This window comes from Piliocolobus tephrosceles, chromosome 5, assembly GCF_002776525.5.
Source record: "Piliocolobus tephrosceles isolate RC106 chromosome 5, ASM277652v3, whole genome shotgun sequence".
Classification (NCBI taxonomy): domain Eukaryota; kingdom Metazoa; phylum Chordata; class Mammalia; order Primates; family Cercopithecidae; genus Piliocolobus; species Piliocolobus tephrosceles.
Genome location: NC_045438.1, coordinates 69,050,097 through 69,070,354, shown reverse-complemented (window position 1 = coordinate 69,070,354; position 20,258 = coordinate 69,050,097).

Genomic DNA, 20,258 nt, shown 5'->3' with positions numbered 1-20,258 from the left:
AACCTTGCTTGATTTGCAAGTTATTTCTTGTAACTACCTATATTAAAGAATATCAGAACTTAAGCTTAAACAATTGGAAGCAGCCAACAAATGTAATTAGACAACAAGGGACTTTCCAAGAGCGCAGGCCAAATAAGACAACTGTATAACCATAGCTAATCAAATGCTTTCTTTTCTTGACTTCTATGTTCATCCTCTAAAAGCCTTCCCTTTGCATTTCCTCAGTGGAGCTCCCAAACTTTTGGTTTGTAGATTTCTGGTTCACGAGTTATTGTTTGCTCAAATAAACTTTAAAACCTTATCATGCCCCAGTTTCCCTTTTCACAGTTGCTAGCAACAAACTGTTTTCCTTGAAGCTTGTCTATGTTTCTCTATAATTCTTAATAGATTTCACCTGATACAGAGTTTATGGTTGGCTTGTCTTTTCTTTCAGTAATTGAAAATGCTATACCACTTCAATCGGGCTCAGCTCCCAATTAGGCCTGGCAGACACTAGGGATGGGGAAAGAAAGTGAGAGTGCCAATCAGTTCTGCCTTCTACAACCTTGTTCCCTCCTGGATGCCATGTGAGTGTGGAGACTCTGTTCCCTTCTGATTCTAATGATAGGAACGGGTGTTGGGAGTGAAGCAATGTGGTAACTAACCCTGCTTTGCCTGCCTCCTTAAGTCTCATGGCTGTTGAGTGGCGATGGGGCTTCAGCAGGCTCCTGGACTCGGTTGACACCATCTTGTGGGAAGAATTAGAGTGCCACCAGCTGCCCCTGCTGTCTGTAGGATGGAAAATTGGCTCACTGCAAAGTCCAGGCAGCACCAGATGTTGGTGTGATTGGAACCCTGCCTCCTGTTTTCACAGTCCAGGAGCAGGTTTGAAGACGAATTCCTTGCTAGGCCTTGCTGAAACCACTGAGAGCATCAGGGGAGGGGCAGATGCAGGGGTGGGGTGCCATTTTACTGTTAGTGTTTGGCTGGAGTACGGTGAGTTTACTGCCCAAAACGTTTACTATTGTGAAGCCACATATTTCCTGGTCCTTAAAATAGAGGAAACTAAAGCTTTCACGCCCATTGATTGTTCAGGACAACCAAGCTTTTCCAGAACCCTGTCTGGGACAAGGAAGCATTTGAATACAGTCTGTGTTGTATGAGTGGCTGTGGGGTAGGGAGAGGGTCAGACTGGAGAAGAGGAGTTTGGTTTTCACCACAAAAAGCTTGTTGTCCACAGAGCAGTAATAATGTTATGGTGTGGAAGTGAGAATGGGTAAACTACAAATTCAATACAAATGAGAAGGCAGTATGGAGATAAACATATTTGTCCCTTTCTCTGAGAGTTTTAAGAGGTAAACACTGTATTATTATTATTTTTTTCAAAATCATTTCCTTTCATTATATATAAATGTTCTCCTAAGTATGAGACTACTAGAACACATTTGGAATCTTAGAAGGAATGGGAAAGATAGATAATATAAAATGAGCTACTAGGCAGCACATTTAAGTGGTTTGTTTTTCACAAAAGTGTCCCAAAAAGGAGACAAGGTGTCTGACAGCTAGTCTTTTAAGTGTCTTTCTCTACAAAACATATCTGAACATCCAAATGTGGAAGAGAGGAAATTGGGTACCTCAAAATGGCTCTTTTAAGAGCTTTTCTCTGGCTCCCAAAAAGATTTGTTTGTTTTCAGAAGATTTATTCTGTTATTATCACATCGGAAATGTGCTAGAAAGAAAGAAAAATACTTTTGTTAGCTCAGAACAATAGTAAATCAGCTATCCTAAGTGCATTTCTGTCTTAAAGATTTATTTTGTTTTGTTATAATTGAGATGAGTCAAGGAGACAACGGTATGGAAACACTTTTGATTCTGCATTGGGACAAAGGTCAGTAACTTAAGACCCAAGTGTCCTTGGAGTAAAAACATTTTCTAAATATCTATTGGTGGGAAATGCTGCTCTAGTGAGGATTACAGCACAGCTCTAAGAGCCTGCTGTCCACCAAAATGTTAGAAAGAGCAAGCATCTCAGGAAATACATATTGTATTCTATTTTTTGAGCATAATGGACAAGTTAAATATAGAGTAGAAATTGCTGTTGAGATAATCTACTTAATGCATTTTTAGAGAGTTTGATTTTTTTTTTTTTTTTTTTTTAACAGAATGACTGCCAACTTTTATTCTGCATTAGATGGAGTTTTTGTCAGGCACTCACCCACCTCACACAGTTATAAAGTGTCAGGCTCTTAGGTTACTTTTTGCCATCCCCAATATTTGTACAGAAAATCATTATTGTAGATGAGCAGATTTCTACTCCCAATACTATGACCTATGATTACATTGTGTTTGGAAAAATGTGTAACCTTACTTAGAACCAGTTTTAAAAAATATTATTTATAATTGTTACAACATTACTGTGTATATTTCTGAGTCACAATGTGATGTTTTGACACATATGTAAATTGTGTAATGATCAAATCAAGGTAAGTAGTATATCCATCGCCTTAAATATTTATCATTTCTTTGTTGTGAGGATACTCAAAAACCTCTCTTCAGGCTATTTTGAAATATACAATATGTTTTTATTAACTCTAGTCATCCTACCATGCAATAGAACACCAGAAATTACTCCCCCATCTAACTGTACTCTGTAGATGTGGACCATCTCCCTCTCCTCTCCCCATCCTCTTGCAGCCACTATTCTACTCTACTTCTATGAGAACAACATTTTAGATTCGACATATAAGTGAGATCATGTAGAATTTATCTTTCAGTGGCTTACTTCAGTCAGCATAATGTTCCCCAGGTCCCTCTATGTTGCTGAAAATCAGAGAATTTTTATTCTCCTTTATGGCAGAAGAGTATTCCATTGTCTATATATATCACATTTTCTTTATCCATTCAAACACTGATGAACATTTAATTTAACCATACTTTGGCTGTTGTGAATAGTGCTGCAATTAACAGGAGCACAGACATCTCTTCAACATACTGATTTTATTTCCTTTGGATATATACTCAGTAGTAGGATTGCTGGATCATATGATAGTTCTATCTTTAATGTTTTGAAGAACTTCCACACAGTTTTCCATAATGGTTATACTAATTTACATTCCCACTAGCAGTATATAAGGACTGAGTTGTCTCCACATTCCCACCAGCATTTGCTATCTTTTAATTTTTTGATTGTAGCCATTCAGACTGGATGAAAGTGATATCTCATTGTAGTTTGGTTTGCATTTTATACTATTTTTGTCTACATTTTCTTTTGTTGCCCATGTTTTTGAGGTTTTATCCAAAAAATCCTCACCTAGACTGATGTCATGGAGCTTTTGCCATATGCTTTCTTCCAGTGGTTTTGCTGTTCGGAGTCTTTATGTCCTTAATCAATTTTGAGTTAATTTTGGTATATAGTGGGACATGAGACTCTAGTTTCATTCTTCTGCATGTGGATATTGTTTTCCAGCACTATATATTGAAGAGGATATCTTTTATACATTATATGTACTGGTACCTTCATCAAAAATAAGTTGGCTGTAGATGTGTGAGTTTATTTCTGGGATTTCTATACTGTTTCATTGGTATATGTGTCTGTTTTAATGACAGTTTCATGCCTTTTTTCTTAATATGATTGTATTATGTTTTGACATCAGGTAGTATAATCCCTCACGTTTTATGGGTTTTGCTCAAGATTGCTTTGCATATATAGGGTCTCTGTGATTCCATATAAATTTTAGGGTTTTTAAAAAATATTTCTGTGAAGAATGTCATTGGTGTTTTGATAGAAATTGCATTGAATCTGTAAATTACTTTGGGTAGTATGAATATTTTAACAAATTCATTCTTAAAAATCTATAAACATATCTTTTCATTTGTGTCTTTTAAATTTTTTCATTAATGTTTTATAGTTTTCACTGTGAAAGTCTTTCAGCTCTTTGTTATATTTATTCCTAGATATTAAATTTTTATATTTCTTGTAAAAGGCACTGCTTTCTTGATTTTTTTAGGTAATTTACTATAGGCATTTAGAAATACTAATGATTTTTGTATCTCTATTTTGTATGCGTCAACTTTACTGAATGGGTTTCTTAGTCTAATAAATTTTTAGTGGAGTCTTCAGGATTTTCTGTATATAATATTAGGTCATCTGCAAACAGCAGTAACTTGATTTCCTCCTTTCTAATTTGGATGCCCTTTATTTCTTTCTCTTGCCTGATTTTTCTAGCTACGTTAGTCTTATTTCTAAAAATCCACATAATAAAGGTGATAATGCCTATTCAACAGGGTAAGTTTAATATAATGTTTACCTTTGAGATACAACATAGTGTGTTCTCTATGAACAATAGATAGTTATATCTTTACTGTCATGAATGCCTAGGCACCACAAGTATTTTGGAAATGAAAGACATATTATAGAAGTTTGATAACACAAATTCAGGAGATGCCAAGGAGTTTAAAAGCTGGAAGAGATACGTTAGAGGATCAGAGAAAAATCACTTTCCACCTGCAACTGTGGAATGGGTGAACAAGTCATCATTTACAGAAAATCCAATATGCCAGCCTGGCTGGTGAAACAGACTAAAAAATAAAACCTCATAAAGAGATCTATGACAAATGGTCATTTCACCTACAAAACTACTGTTTTTATGGACCTTAAGTGAGTAACTCAGAGACTGCTGTTTGTCAGCCAAACTGGTAGTTGTTGAGACATGCTGGATGTAGAACAGAGGAGAAAAGGACAAGCTGAGACTTCTATCACAAGGTCTGACCATGACAACCTTTCAAGAATAATGTCCTCTACTTTTCCTAAAACTCTCACATTTCACAGAACTTTCTCCTTTGGCCAACTCTATCCAGAATTCATTCACAAAAAATGATTCAGGGATATGTAGTTCTTTGCCTTACCCATTATCCAGATATCCACACAAAATTCAAGTGTATAAACTGAGGATGATTAGGTAAAGAGAAAGAGGAATAAAATATTAAATTATATTATTAAAATATCTGCTTCCTGACTTTGATCTATCATATTTTCTATGTTTAACTGAGAACAGTTGGTATTTTCTACTTGATATTGTGCCCGGAATTTATTCCTTCCAGTGGGTTCTTGGTCTTGGTTACTTCCAGAATGAAGCCACGGACTCTTGTGATGAGTGTTACAGCTCTTAAAGATGGTGTGTCCAAAGTTCGTTCCTTCAGATGGAGTTTCTTCCTAATGGTGGGTTCCTGGTCTTGCTGACTTCAGGAGTGAAGCTGCAGACCTTCTTAGTGAGTGTTACAGCTCTAAAATGTGGCGTGTAGGGAGTTGTTTGTTCCTCCCAGTGCGTTTGTGGTCTCGCTGACTTCAGGAATGAAGCTGCAGGCCCTCACCATGAGTGTTACAGCTCATAAAGGTAGCATGGAACCAAAGAGCGGCAGTAGCAAGATCTGTTGTGAAAACTGAAAGAACATACCTCCCACAGGGTGGAGGAGGACCCAAGCAGGTTGCTGCTGCTGGCCCAGGTGGCCAGCTTTTATTCCTGTATTTGACCCCACCCACATCCTGCTGATTGGTCCATTTTACAGAGCACTGATTGGTCCATTTTGCAGAGTGCTGATTGGTCTGTTTTTACAGAGTGTTGATTGGTGCATTTACAAACCTGTAGCTAGACACAGAGCACTGATTGGTGCATTTTTACAGATTGCTGATTGGTGCCTTTACAAACTTTTAGCTAGACACAGAGTTCTGATTGATGTGTTTACAATCCTTTAGCTAGACAGAAAAGTTCTCCAAGTCACCACCTAACCCAGAAGCCCAGCCAACTTCATGACTCAAAATGAATCTTATTCATACCACCCCATGTCATTCCTGATTTATTAAATTATAAACTTTTTGAAGATAGAATACTTATCTGTGCATTTAGCACATTGACTCCCACATAAGAACTCAGTAGCTATTTTTGAATTAGACATATAATCATTATTAAGATTTAATTTTATCATTTTCAGGGTTTACATTTATCATCAAGCTTGATTTAAAGCATTACCTTTGAAGATAGGATTGAATCAGTGAATGAGAATTATTTGTGATCAGTATTTTGATGTTATAGGAACACATGATTCTAAAGTGCTGGATTATATATTTAAAAATTTACTATTTTAAGTTGTTTAAATATCTGCAATAAAATTGAAAATCTTTTAAGGTACTAATATCTCAATGATTTTGCCAAGGTGACAGTTTATTTTTAAAATGTTAGAATTCATAAAGGCAAGTCACATCAAAAACAGTGAATTAGCAATTCAGACATTATCTTAGCATATAATTTACTTTGAAATACATATTCAGTGAGAATAAATTAATAAAATAGGGAATTTCTGCATTATAATAAATATTTTCTTCTAAGCCTAGAAAAACTATATGATATGCAAATACCATGATACAATGAGAATTGACCTGAGTCAACTCTTCTCTAGTATTATTTAAACACAAAAACAAAAACACCGGAAACCTATTAGAGAGGCTGACATAATATTAAACCATAGCCATAATGTAGTACACATGTATATGTCTAAGAGACTAATATATTTTACATAAATCTGTAGTAAAATAATTTCCAGTTCAGAGGAATGGAAATGGTGACCCTAGGTATAGAATCAAATTGGGAATATTCCAAAGAATGTACGATGACAATACTACATAATTTCACCCTAAAGCAGTGTTTTTCAGTAGTGTTTTAAAGGAGCAGCAACTTTTAAAAAATGAATTATTAAGTTCTCTAAGATTTTCTGTGAATTCAGTTTCATTAAATACATTGGTAAGTGATAAACAGAAGAAAATTAGCCATATATGTATATTAGCATTATTATGTCATTTTTTAATTATCTTGTGTGGTTCTTTTTTCCCACTATGTATTAGAAGAAAATTAACAGAATATGTCAAATGTCAATACTAAACCAAAGTGCTATGTTTTTCAAACAAAATTGGCATTTTGTTACAATAATGCAACAAAACTTCCTTGCATTTCTAAATATGTTCCCCATTTTACTGAACTAAATTCTTAAATATCTAAAGGATTTCTTCTTAGAGAAGTTAAATGTGCAGCCTGCTGCTTAATAAATAGAGGTTTTAAAACTGTGCTTTTGTTTATGTATTTAAATGTATAATGTAAAATTTGTTATATATGTAAAAACAGGTGTGTGTGTGTGTGTGTGTGTGTGTGTAAAACAAATGTTGAATCTTATTCCATGTTAAAACCAAGGAAGTCTTTAGGGATAAAGAGTTTAATCACATGAGGGAATTAAACTCTTTAGAGCTCTAGTGGCCTATTGATTTAGATTGTCTTTTCATCTCTTTAAAAGACACCAACATGTCCTTACCAAAGATTATTTGCTCTCTGCTTTGATAAATATATGTCCAGATTGGAGCTGAAACCTGAACTATCAGGGATCAATCACACATTGCATCATTCATCCTAAGCCATGCATTTGAAATTATCATGTCCTTTTTAAATTTTTTTTGATAAATAAGACTTAAAAAGACAAAAAATACAGAAGCAGTGTTAAAATTCTCAATGTGTTTTCTAAGCCACAGAAGTTCTTATGTTTTCCTAAATTTGCCATATCTCCAGACTCTTCTTGCAAAAATAATTTGTGTTTGTATGTTTGTATCTGTCTTTCCATTATCTTTCATTTGTCATCATTTATCATTTGTAGATATATCTATATATATATAATCATTTGTATATATGTATCATTTATCTGTATCTATATATATATCTATTGATATATATATATATATATATGGAATATTTATATTGTGGAATTATTTATTTGATAAAAGGTTAATTTTTTTTTTTTAGGTAACATTGTTTTACTTATTACCTAAAAATAATTAGAATTCGTTTTTTGTGAGACATATGTGTCACAAAAACTTTGGACTGTTTTCCAATCTTCCCTTTGTCAAGTATGTATTTAAGAATCACTTTATTCAACAGTCAACAAATATTTTCAAGTGCATATCATATTCGAAACAAAGGGAATATTATACTGACCAGACGTTGATACGCTTCTTGTGCTATGAAGTTTATACTTTCATAGAAATGACACATATCAAATACCAAACATTAAGTATTATTACAATTTAGGAGTCTACATAAAAAGGTAAACACTTCTATAGGATGTAGTGAAATAATACGTAAGAATTTCTTGGTTTGAATGAAGAAAAGATCATAGGTTTGGTTTTGGTTTTGATTTTGGACATGAATTTGAGTAAATTTTGAGACACTTAAAAGTAGAGAACAATTAGGAAGTGCAGCATATGTGCCTGAAACTCCAACACCCAAGGACAAATTTATGAATTTGAGAGTTACCTACATATAGAGTAGAATTAAAGTTGTGAATGTGGGTGATACTAACAACAGTAGCAATACAGAGTGAGAAAATAAAAGGTTAGAAGATGGAGGGACAAGCAACTCCATTTTTTTTTTTTTTTTTTTTTTTTTTTAGTCTAATAGAGGAGATTGAGATGTAGACGAGTTTACAGATTAATGGCTTTAGGGGTGAAAAGTAAAATGCAGAATATTACACCTGGAATTTCACACCCTTGGCCCTGTGTTAGGATAAAGTTAAGTTTAAAATAGATCCAGAGCCTTTGCCTAGGGTTTTTCTAATTCAGGTAATGTCAAATTAAACAGAACCAGAAGCAGCAAAGAATGATAGAACTTACGGTTATAAATTAGTTAGAAGAGGTAATTAACTATGTAGAATGGTCTTTATGTATGGAATTTATTTCATCAAGACAAAACAGGTTGGTACAAAACACACATTTTTAGAATCATAAATTTTGGATCAAGGAAAATATTTGAATAACCATGCTATTATGTGTGTTCACAGCCCTTAAAAAAGGTTTAGCTCTTAACCTCCATAAAAATATATGAATTCACACTTCAAATATAACATTTAAGGAAAGTACATATATGCTTATTTTAAAATGTAGTGCAATCACTTCCATAGTACCACATTTGAAACTCATTGTCATTAACAACCCTAGCAAACAACTGAAGCGGGAAATAGAAATTTAATCTCCTGATATTTCTTTATATATTTTTTCTCTGAAAACTGCATATTCTCTTATATTTACAATTGCTTGGTTCTATCATGTAAATGGAAGGAAATGGTCTGTTTTTAAAGCAGTGAGTTTTTTTATATTTTTCATTTTTGATGGAAGATACATTGCTGGTAAAATGAGAAAGCAGAAAAACATCATGTGTCCCTTATAGAACGCATCCCTTAAAGGGCTATTTGAGGGTGTGTGAATTAATGCTAATTATTTTAATTTAGAATATCTCAGTCTTGATTATCAAATGATATTGGTACAATAGAAGTACAATAAGTGGGATATGATTTTTGGATTGTTTAGTGCTTGCATTCTAATCGCCATCATCAAATGTCTATGCTAACTGATTTAGATTTCACAGATAATAATTTTAATGATGCTTTTTGAAAATAATTCTCAAAAATATAGAACAGTGAAACAAAAACTAAACTGAGTACATTCCCCAAATTATGCAGATCTCATATGCATTCATATAATTTTAACTTTAGAACTATTTGGGAAATATAAATGTCTGACAGATAGAAGTAGAGGAGAAATGGTGAGGATTGTCCATTAATGCATCTATATAATTTTAAAAAAATACTTTGGGCAATAAAAAAGGACAATGAGTTTATTTCAAATTATAAAACAATAAAATTTAAATGTATGAAACAAAATGACATGACAATTTTTCTCACGTACCATGAGAGTAGCAATAAGTATTTGAAGAGGTGAATTGATTTTAACTGTTTATTAATATATCATTATTTAACAAAGCATTATTAAGTCTTTGGTATAATTTTAGTTTTGCTATACTTTTAGTGGCTAAGAAATTTGTCCAGAGTTCCTCTAAGTATATTCAGCATTCTGGCCCATGATGTGGAATACAGTTTAGCACCATCAATGTGGGACAAAATAAATACTTGCTTAAAATGTAACCCCTCTAAACTTATCACTAAGGGAATTTTCCTGCTTGCCTTCACTAAGCAAGTTAATCTTCCTCCCTCCCTCCCTCCCTCCCTTCCTTTCCCTTCCTTCCTTCCTTCCTTCCCTCCTTCCTTCCTTCCTTCCTTCCTTCCTTCCTTCCTTCCTTCCCTCCTTCCTTCCTTCCTTCCTTCCTTCCCTCCTTCCTTCCTTCCTTCCTTCATTCTTTCCTTTCTCCTTTTGAGATGGAGTCTCACTCCGTCGCCCAGTGGTGTCATCTCGGCTCACTGCAACCTCTGCCTCCCAAGTTCAAGAGATTCTCCTGCCTCAGCCTCCTGAGTAGCTGGAACTACAGGCACACACTACCATGCCCAGATAATTTTTGTGTATTTTTTAGTAGAGACGGGGTTTCACCATATTGGCCAGGCTGGTCTCGAACTCCTGACCTCATGATCCACATGCCTTGGCCTCCCAAAGTGCTGGGATTAAAGGCGTGAGTCACTGTGCCCGACTACAAGTTAATTTTTTTTTTATAGTAACGACATTTATAATTGCCATAGGATGACATTCAAACAGATTTGATTCTTAAAAAGACTAACTGAACTTCAAGTAACGATACTTCTGAAGCTACAGTTTATTGCAGAAAAAGGATACAAGTCAACAATAACATCAGAATAAAGATATACCTCATAGCCAAATGCTGCCTCACAACAAAGGATCAAAAATGACTAGACACAGGTCTCTGTTGTCCTTCCTCTATGGGGCCATAACATAAATGGCACACCCTTCTCTCTCAAATCAGGCACCAAGGATATATGCATGGAACACTTTGGAACTAGGAGGCCCATTATGACCCTCAGCCAGGACTTCTCATATTCTGCCTTTCCTTTTCGCTTTCTTGCTACATGAACAGCCCCAATGACAGAGCTCTCTAGTGTTTTCACTAAAACTAGGTTCAAATTATGCATGTCAATATTACCCATTAAAAAATGCCAACAAGTTAATACAAACTGCCCTAAGGTTTGCCTTGGGCCCATGGTTACAAAAATAAAGTATTATTAATCAATACACTACACAGCTTGTCTAGGAAACAATTCCATATTAGTACATTGTTGATTTCAACAAACCAACTCAGGCTAACTTTAGACCTTCATATCAGAATAGTCATATCTTTTTTCTTCATTTTTATTTCTTTGATAGCAATATAATGAATAAAGTATTTCACTAGGATATCTTGATATTCTAAAATGCTTTGTATGTATTTTACCTATAGATGGAGTTATACTTTATTTAAATACCCTTCCAGATGACAGAGTATTTAAATATATTTTAATAAGTTTAATAACTTACCCTTTTGTATTAATAATAAATACCATAAATTCAAACAAAAATAGATAAGAATAAGCCTGTTATAATGATTGTGGTAGAACAATTTGTGGCATCCACAAGTCATTGTCATCTCTTGTTTTTTAAGTTGCTCTATATTGTAATCCATCTGATTTGGGTCTTTTACATCACAATAAGGCAGGACAATAGGGTCTGGAGACAGGGAGCCTTCATATCATATTTGCATAGGGTGTTATTTTGCTTTAGCCTCTGATTGGTCATGAGCCAAGTATGCACTTCAGCCTCTGATTGGTCACAGGCCAAGTGTTCATTTACATAGAGTATAATCAATACAAAACCTCTAAAGGGTACTTAAACCCCAGGAGATTTTGCAACTGGGGCTCTTGAGCCTGCTCCCACTCTCTGGAGTGTACTTTCACTTCAATAAATCTATGTGTTTTCTTTTGTTGCTTTGTTTGTGCGTTTTGTCCAATTCTTTGTTTGACATGCTAAGAACCCGGATGACTGGTAGTCAAGGCCCTCCTCTGGTAACAATATTTTTTCTTATAATTAGCAAATTACATGTTTTTGCATGGCTTTATTTATTTCAAAGATTTAAATTATATTTTATATCATGTTTGATAAGAGTTCAATCCTAATTCAATTATTTTTCACAGAAGAAACTTAAAGTAATATATCCTTGTTTTACAACAATGTGTTTCAAATATTTCTGAGAATATCAAAGTTGGTAATGTAGATTCTGCACAAATCAATGCTGTTTTCATTTACTCCTATTTATTATATAAAATAATACTCTGTTCCTTATGTTATCTTTTTAGTACTTTAATACATGATGTGTATTGAATATCTAGTATTTGGAAGAGAATTTTTAATAGAGGAAATGACAAACAAGTGTGAAATGGCATGGTCAATATCAGTGCAGGAAACTAGAGAAAGTTTATTATTTTAAGTTTAAACTGTGAAATGAAAATTTCTGCCTGTGTTTAATTACAAATAGAGTCGTAAAACTGTTTTAATCAGCAAATGTGGAGTACAAATTTTCTGAGAAGTATAACGTGAACACAGATTTCTTGACTCAAGCTTGAATATGTGATAGCAAACAATATTGTATGCATAAAGTTTGAACTGAGGATTATGACAGGGCTTACCAAGATTTTTAAAACTGATTTTTATGTCCCTGGAAAATAGAGCTGTTCTTTTTCTTGTAGATTAAGTCATTGTCCAGAATTCTCTTCTCTTTGTATCCATTCTTTCTGCCATGTAACACTGCATTTCCTCCTTTTTAAAAAGGCAGAATGTATTCCCTTGACTTTTCACTTTGAACTTGGCTATGTGAATTTCTCTTGTCCATAGAATATCTGTGAAAGTAAAAGCATTAATTTTGAGTAAAGATTAAAGCTGGCCTCACATGCTTCTGCAGGCTCTTGCATGTATGCCATTGCCCTATGTAGTACATGTCTTTCCTAGCCCACTGGTCCAAGGTGTATTAACGATTTATGCAGCTGACCCAGTGGTAACATGTCCCTTAGAGACACCCAACAGAATGAACCAGTGGGACCTCTCCAGCCTATCTATAGACATGTGAGATATACATGTTATTAAAATATTCAAATTAGTTTCTTTTTTATGTAGTCATAGTTGACTGATATATGTTTTTATTCTTTGATTTCTTCTTCACAAAGCCTTATCACTTTTTAAAGTTGGCACCCAAGATGGATGGACTAGGGATAAGGAAGATAGAGTTGGGCAAGTCTGCAAATGCCAAGTAGTTTTTATAAATTATCATATGAGGAGTCAACATTATTGAATGTGAAAATATATACAAATGATTTTGTTTCCATTCTTTTCTCTCCCTATAAGAACTAGACTAATCTTATTAAAACAAAAAAGCATTTCTATTGCAATCAAAATAAAATCTCAAATCATTACTGTTTTCTAATATGCCACTCTACACGGTCTGGCCCATGGCATCTTCTCAAGCCTCATCTTAATCCAAACTTTCCCACATTGATTATTCCTCCAGCTATACCTATCTTATTAAAGTCTATTATATCATAATTTAATATTCCTTGCTATCACTCATTTTGCATCATCCTCACTATCCCTGAATGACTTTGTTTTTCTGGATATTGGTGTATTAGTGTCTTCTTGAAGATTTTTAAATGGTTCACTCTAATTATCCTTCAAGTCTCAGCTCACATGCAATTCATCATAGAGTTCTTAACCACAAAGAATAAATTAAGCTCTCCAATCTTAGTCACTATTTCCCACTTTCTATCACTTACCATTCTTTGAAAATAATATTATTTATTTGACTACTTTACAGCTATTCCCTTCTACCTGACATGTAAGTTATGAAAGCAGAACTCTTAGCTATAGTGTTTGTTTTCATAGCTATAGCCTTAGAACTTAGAGTTTTGGCTAAAATAGAGTAAATGTTCAGAAAATGTGGTAAACCCATTGAGCAACTTTCCATTTCCCCATCCCCACCATCCCCTGAATGTCGTTCAATGGGTAAAAAGTTAGAGTTATACAAGATGAAGAACTTCCAAATATCCTCTGTGCAACCTAGTATCTATGGGTAACAATACTGTGTTGCACACTTACAATTTTGTTGAGAGGACAGATTTATTATTAAGTATTATTATCACATACAAAACGAAAGCAAAAGGTCACAAGAAAACTTTTAGAAGTGTTGAATATATTTATTACCTTGATCATGGTGATGATAACACAAGTATATGAATATGTCCAACTCACTTCATAGATGTTATGTAAATTTTTTTGAATATGAATTATACCTGAATAATGCCGTAAAACTGTGTTAAACCAAAAAGTAATTAAATTGGTAAAGATTAGTTGATAAGATCTATTGATGTTAGTTGTTAAGTTCCAAGGGGGTTAACCAACTATTTCAATGTCACCCGAATAGCAAATGGCCAAGTTGGATATTTAACCCAAATTGCTCTGACTCATGGATTATGACATTTCGATGAACACTATACATGAAACTTTCATAAACACTAAATAGGCACTCTAGGCTAACCAAGCTCAGATACCTATGCTTCTGGTTTCATAGAAGTACCCATGAAAAGTTTTAAAAAGAGTTTTATTTTGTGGAGAGTTTATTTCCAAGGTGACTCATCTAGATGTATATAATGTTAAAATACCACAGTAGATATCAACATTCAATTGAATTTCATATAACCAAAAAGCTATTTAATTTGCACTTAATAAAGCACAAAAATGAAAACTATGTTGGGAGTATAAAAATGTCTAGCTATGCCATATTTAGGAATCTAGTGGCATATCATTTATGGAGATGAAGTTAAGGAATTCAGTGTAATAATTAGATAGACATTTAAATTGTTCTTTTTTTTTTTTTTTCATTTGGAATCTGTCACCAGGTATCTTCATAGGTTGGGTTAAGTATAGCAATTAGAATAAGTCTGCAATTCTTTTAAAATTAAAAAATCTAAGTAGAGAGATCACTTGGAATTAAAAATATGGTTTTGTACGCTTATCCAATTTGTCATCTTTTATTTTCTATAAAGAAACCTTGAATTAGCAAAAGTTTTAATAACACTGAAAACAAAATGGTCATTTGCATATTGGATACTTTGCTTCCTATGTAAGCTATCAGATCTTTATTTTCTAACTAATGACTTGCTTATTATCCCATCTTTTCTTCAAATACTCCATAGTTTAAAAACTAACTTGTTTCAGTTTACACTCCGTCTTAACTAAAATATTCTGAGACCCCAGTAAAGGGATTAAACTTCAACATACTTCTATTTATGCTTTAATCTACTTTTTAACATCAAGTCCATTAACTCCTTTAAACTTAACTCCTTAAGTTTAACATTAACTGCTTTAACTTCAAGGCACCTCACTTCTTTTTAACCCTTCCTCACTATACCATCAATCTTAGACTGATGTAACTGTAAAATATTCTTTTCCAATGAAATTAATAGACTGGCTTTCTCCAAAATAACTTTGTTGTTTTTGTTCTGTTTTATGACAAACCTGATCTAGTCCCATTATCCCCAAAAGTGTCCCTATATTTCTATGTGTTCCAGCTCAAAATCCATCTCCTTCTCTTCTCTGACACCAAACACAAGAAATTTAGGAAAAAGAATTTTTATTCAATGAAATCAGAAAATACCTATAAATGAAAAACCAAATGAAATCTAACATGATGAAATTGTGATAGAAGTAGAGAAAACTGACCAAAGTGAAACAATAACCTAGAAGTAATAGATCATAGGTAGCATCAGCAAAACATCGGAACTTCTGACTTAACGGGCATATCCTGAAGAACAGAGTCAGTGATCCCTTGTTTAGGACATGAGTTAGCTGTGGAAGCCTCTCATAACCTGTTAACCTCACGTAATGGCAGGATAACATGAAACAAACAAGAAACTTTGCAGAAGCCTTGTCTTTGCAAAGAGCATTTTCAGCAGGTGCCAGTTACCCAGCCTCAGATATCTGTCAAGTTACGCAAAGTAAAAGGTGACTCCCCCACTGAAATAAGTTACTCTCACTTGCAAAACTCTTGCAAACATTATAGGGAGTTATATATGGAGTGAGTCTGTGAAACTTTGAAAAAATCCTGAGAATTCCCCTGTCAATTCCACCATTCTCTCCTTCCACCTGGAGCACATCCAAGAAAAAATCCCTACTTCCAATTGTAAATATTAATTTTATTAAAGGAATTAGAAGACCAAAAAATTGACAGAAACACTTCAAAGGAATAAAATATGAAGCGTATAGAAACAAAATCATTGCTAAAGAGATTTTTTAAAACGTGAAAAAGAATAAAATTTCCACGGATCTAAGTGAATAAAATTGGAATACTGGAATCAAGAGCAAAAGAAGTAAAAATAATAAAAAAGCAGTAAAGATGAAAAGTTATAAAAAGAAAATAAACGAAAATTTGAGGATTGAAAAAATGTGTAGAAGAAAAATAAGACCATTCATAGAAATAAAGCTGTTATTAGAACAAATAACAGAGAAGGGACACTGTTGACAAATTATTATTGCCAGGAATTAAAAGCAAGCCTTGAGAAAAGTGAGCAAAGTAAAACTAAAAAGTTAAAAGAATTTAAAAATATCTATCAGTAAAGTATAGATACAGGGAACTGTTCAAATAAATGCATTAGATAGGTAATAGTGTTACTGAAAATAAATGAATAAACAGAATAAAAATACTTGAAATATATTTTGCTAGATATTTTCTGAGTAAACAAGACGAATTTTGAGATAAAAAAGAACACATCATGTCTTAAGATATTTTAATAAAAATGCATATGAATTGGTCAATACTGAGACATAAGCTGGTAAATTAACTGGGCAGCATTTGTACATAGAAAAAAGGCAATAAAGAATAAAATGTCATTGTTAATAGGAAAATATTGGAATAATCTCAGCCTTCTTCAAAACAAGATTAAAAGTAAGAAGAAAATGAAATAATATCTATCAAGTCCTCAGGAATCTTTGGTATGATCCGATAAGCTTATATTCTATTAAACTTATATTCACTTATAAAGTGAAACATACTTTCAAATATACATAAACTCTAAGAAAGTATCACTAATAAAAAGATCATAGAGATTGAAGTTTTAGCCTAGTGGTAGAAAAGTAATGAGGTTGTGATAAAAAATAACCTGACAGTATGTTTTGAATCCTTAAGACAGAGACCTAAGATTTAAACTACCAAATAATAATTGTTACAGATTTGTATCAGATTATGATGTTGTTGAAATAATAATATAATAACATAGGTCAGAATATGCAATTCTGTGAGCATTCCTATTAGTATGTGGGTTTTAACATAAAAAAGTATTGTGAAGGTAACTACTATTGTCATAGGGTCCTTAGGGTGATGCTTCATCAGCCAGAAACCTCTGTGACTGGCAGTGCCTTCTGCCTGAGTATTGCACGCACCTGCTGGGTTTGTTCTGCCCACTCAGCCTGGCAGGATGTGCTCAGCTTTCCCTACCAGCCCAGATCCCACACTTGCCAAGGGCAAGCCAGGAATGGAGTGGTAAGGGGTGTGTGGTGAGAGAGCATGGGGGTCTGGCCACTGTGCACAGCCAGGCAGTCTGGCTGTTGCAGCAGGGCAGGCAACTCCAGGTGCTGGCACTGGTGCTGGCTCTGTGCAAGGCTTTGACTGAACTAGATGTACTGCACGCAGCTTCTGCTGCGGACACCCATGTCTGGCCAAGGGGAACACCATTGTGCCTGGAAGCTTGGAGACACCGGGAATCACAGAGCCCCAAAGGGGATGTCGTAGCCTTGGCTCAGGGAGCCTCTAGGTCTGGGTTCCTCAAAGAGCCACAGCCCTTCTCTCCTTCTCATCACCACAACATGGCGAGCAGGTGGGCATGTTTCAGCCCTGTTTGTGTTACAGCTTTTTCAGTCTTGCAATTTGGCAGGTCCCAAGTTCTTGCTCTGCATCCACGAAGAATGAGGTATGTGGACAACTGGAGGGTAAGTAAGGCAGAGAATAGCTTCACTGAATGACAGAACTGCTCCCAGGAGACCTGAAGTGGGTAGCTCCTTTTCACAGGCAGATCATCCAGACGTCTGTGCAGCTCTCAGTGGAGAGGAAACGTGTATGGGTAGGTCCTATCTGCAAGCACGTTGTCCTGGCATCTGTTTGAGTCTGCCTGAGTCTGGGGATTTTCATGGGCTCAGAAGGGAAGAAGTGTGTGCTGATTCGTCCATGGGAAGGCGTGAGTGGGTCCAGACAAAGCTTAATAAGTTCTCATTCAAGTCCAAAGTCTTCACCTGGAACTGACAGCCTGGCCTTCACAGTTTAGGCCATCCCTGGCTAGAAGGTGGGGCTTCAGGGGAGACCTGCCCCTTTCTACCCAGGAGCCTGTATGCCTCCTGCCACATCAATCATGTCGACCATGACTGTTTGTGCCAAGGTTGCCTGTAAGTCTGTGCCAAGCTTCCTTCAGTCCCACCTTGATCTCCCTCCTGTGCTCCTTGGAGCCCAACATCTGGAAGGGGCTGAGGCAGCAGGGGGCTGGTGTGTCAGCACCACTCCAAGCATTTGGAAACCCAGTTGAGTTGTGACAGCACCCAGGCTTGACCTCAACTTTGGTCCAAAAATGAGAGTGCCAGCCAGCAGAAGCAGGCACTTCTAAGTCTGTGGGGACAGGAGAACTTCCTTGGCCCTGGAGAGTGCAGGGGTGTCTGGGTCTAGAGCTGCAAGTGGACAGCTGCAGCTGCACCTACGAAGGCCGGGTTCCCACCCCACCAACTCTGAAGGGGGTGGAGCTCTCTCCTGTTCCTGGCTCCTGCCAACTCTGTGGAGTGTGCAGCCCAGGCTGCACCTCCCCTGCTGTAGCTGGCATCTTCACAGCAGCCACTCCAGAAGGGCTGCCACTGCCGTCACTATAATAATTTGAAATAGTCTTCCAAAAGTCAGAAAAGCACACACATAAGTACACGTGCACTCACATGCATATATACATCAAGAAGAAAAACTACAGAAAAAAATTACTACTTCTGTTATTGGGAACACAGAACAATTTGAATAGTATGTCAGCCTGAGTAAAACCAAGATGAAGAGACAAATATGTTGGCAGGTGGAAAGGTGCACAGAAAACGTGGTGTTATTTCCTCTGGAGAAGGTTATTGGAATCTGGAGCTCAGGAGGTAGAAAAAGACAGATAATTCACTACACACTTTAAAATAGTTTTGCATTTTTCATGTAGTTACAACAGATTAAATATTAATCCATTGAAGAATGTTTTATTAAATTTCCTCTAGATACCTTGTACCTTCTCGGGAGTGCTTTTTCTTCCATAACGTGCAAGTGCAGAGCTTGCTATAAAATAAAAGCATAATGAATCTTTATAGTAAAAACCACAATGTAATGTTTTTTAATTGATTTAATTGGCTTTTTTCAACTAAGTAATTGTAAAACATAGGTAGTGCAATATTTTCAAAACTTTAAATGTATTGTTTACTTCAAGCTATTGTTTAAACTAAAACAAGCAAACATATTCATGACTCATCAACCTCCTGAAGCAAGTGCCCCTGAAGTCTCTGGAGTTTTCTGTTCTGGTGTGATTTAAGTGTTTGTTGGTTTAAGTGTGTAAATTTTTTTCCCCATAATTCTTCAAAAAATGTATTCATTAAAAGAGTAATAATTCAAGCAATACTATCTCATTAAAAGTTTTCAGGGCAAACTATATCAAAATAGGTCCTGATCTTCAAGGGTTTCACAAAACTGGTCATTCCATTCAGAAAAATCCAAGATGTGTTTATACTGGATGCATACAAAAAGCAGTTATTGTCTTGTGAATTTGAGTCAATTCTGTTGTATCTTTAAAAATATAAATTATGGTTGCCGTACACTATCTAAATAAGTGTCATTTGTAAAGTGAGAGAAATTCTAGGTGGTTTTCATACACACAAACAAGATTTGGGAACAGGATTATAGATTATCATTTAGGGTAACTGAAGATAAACTTTCCTGACTGTTTCTTGATGAGAACAAATAAGATTACTTTAAATTTTTAATTTAAAAATAAATTTATGCCTCAGCTGCCTTATGATGATGTAGAAATAATAATTTGCTCTTAGTCATAAAAATATTAACATTAAATTACTTTGTGAAAATGTTTGTGTTTGGCATATCATGTAATTTTTTTTTACATATAAGGGCATAACATAATATATTTATCTCTTCCAGGTTTTAAAATCTCTTTTCTTTCAATTCTCTAAAACAATTTTTTAAAAATGAAAACGATGTATTCATTTGTTTATTTATCAAATTATAAGCCTTCTATCTCTTTAATCAATATATACCATTTTTGTTAGAAACAAAATTTGAGTTATAAATTTTATTCTATAAACACTTTCATCATATTTTTTCTCAATAAGCAGTCTAATAATATATCATAAACAAATCATA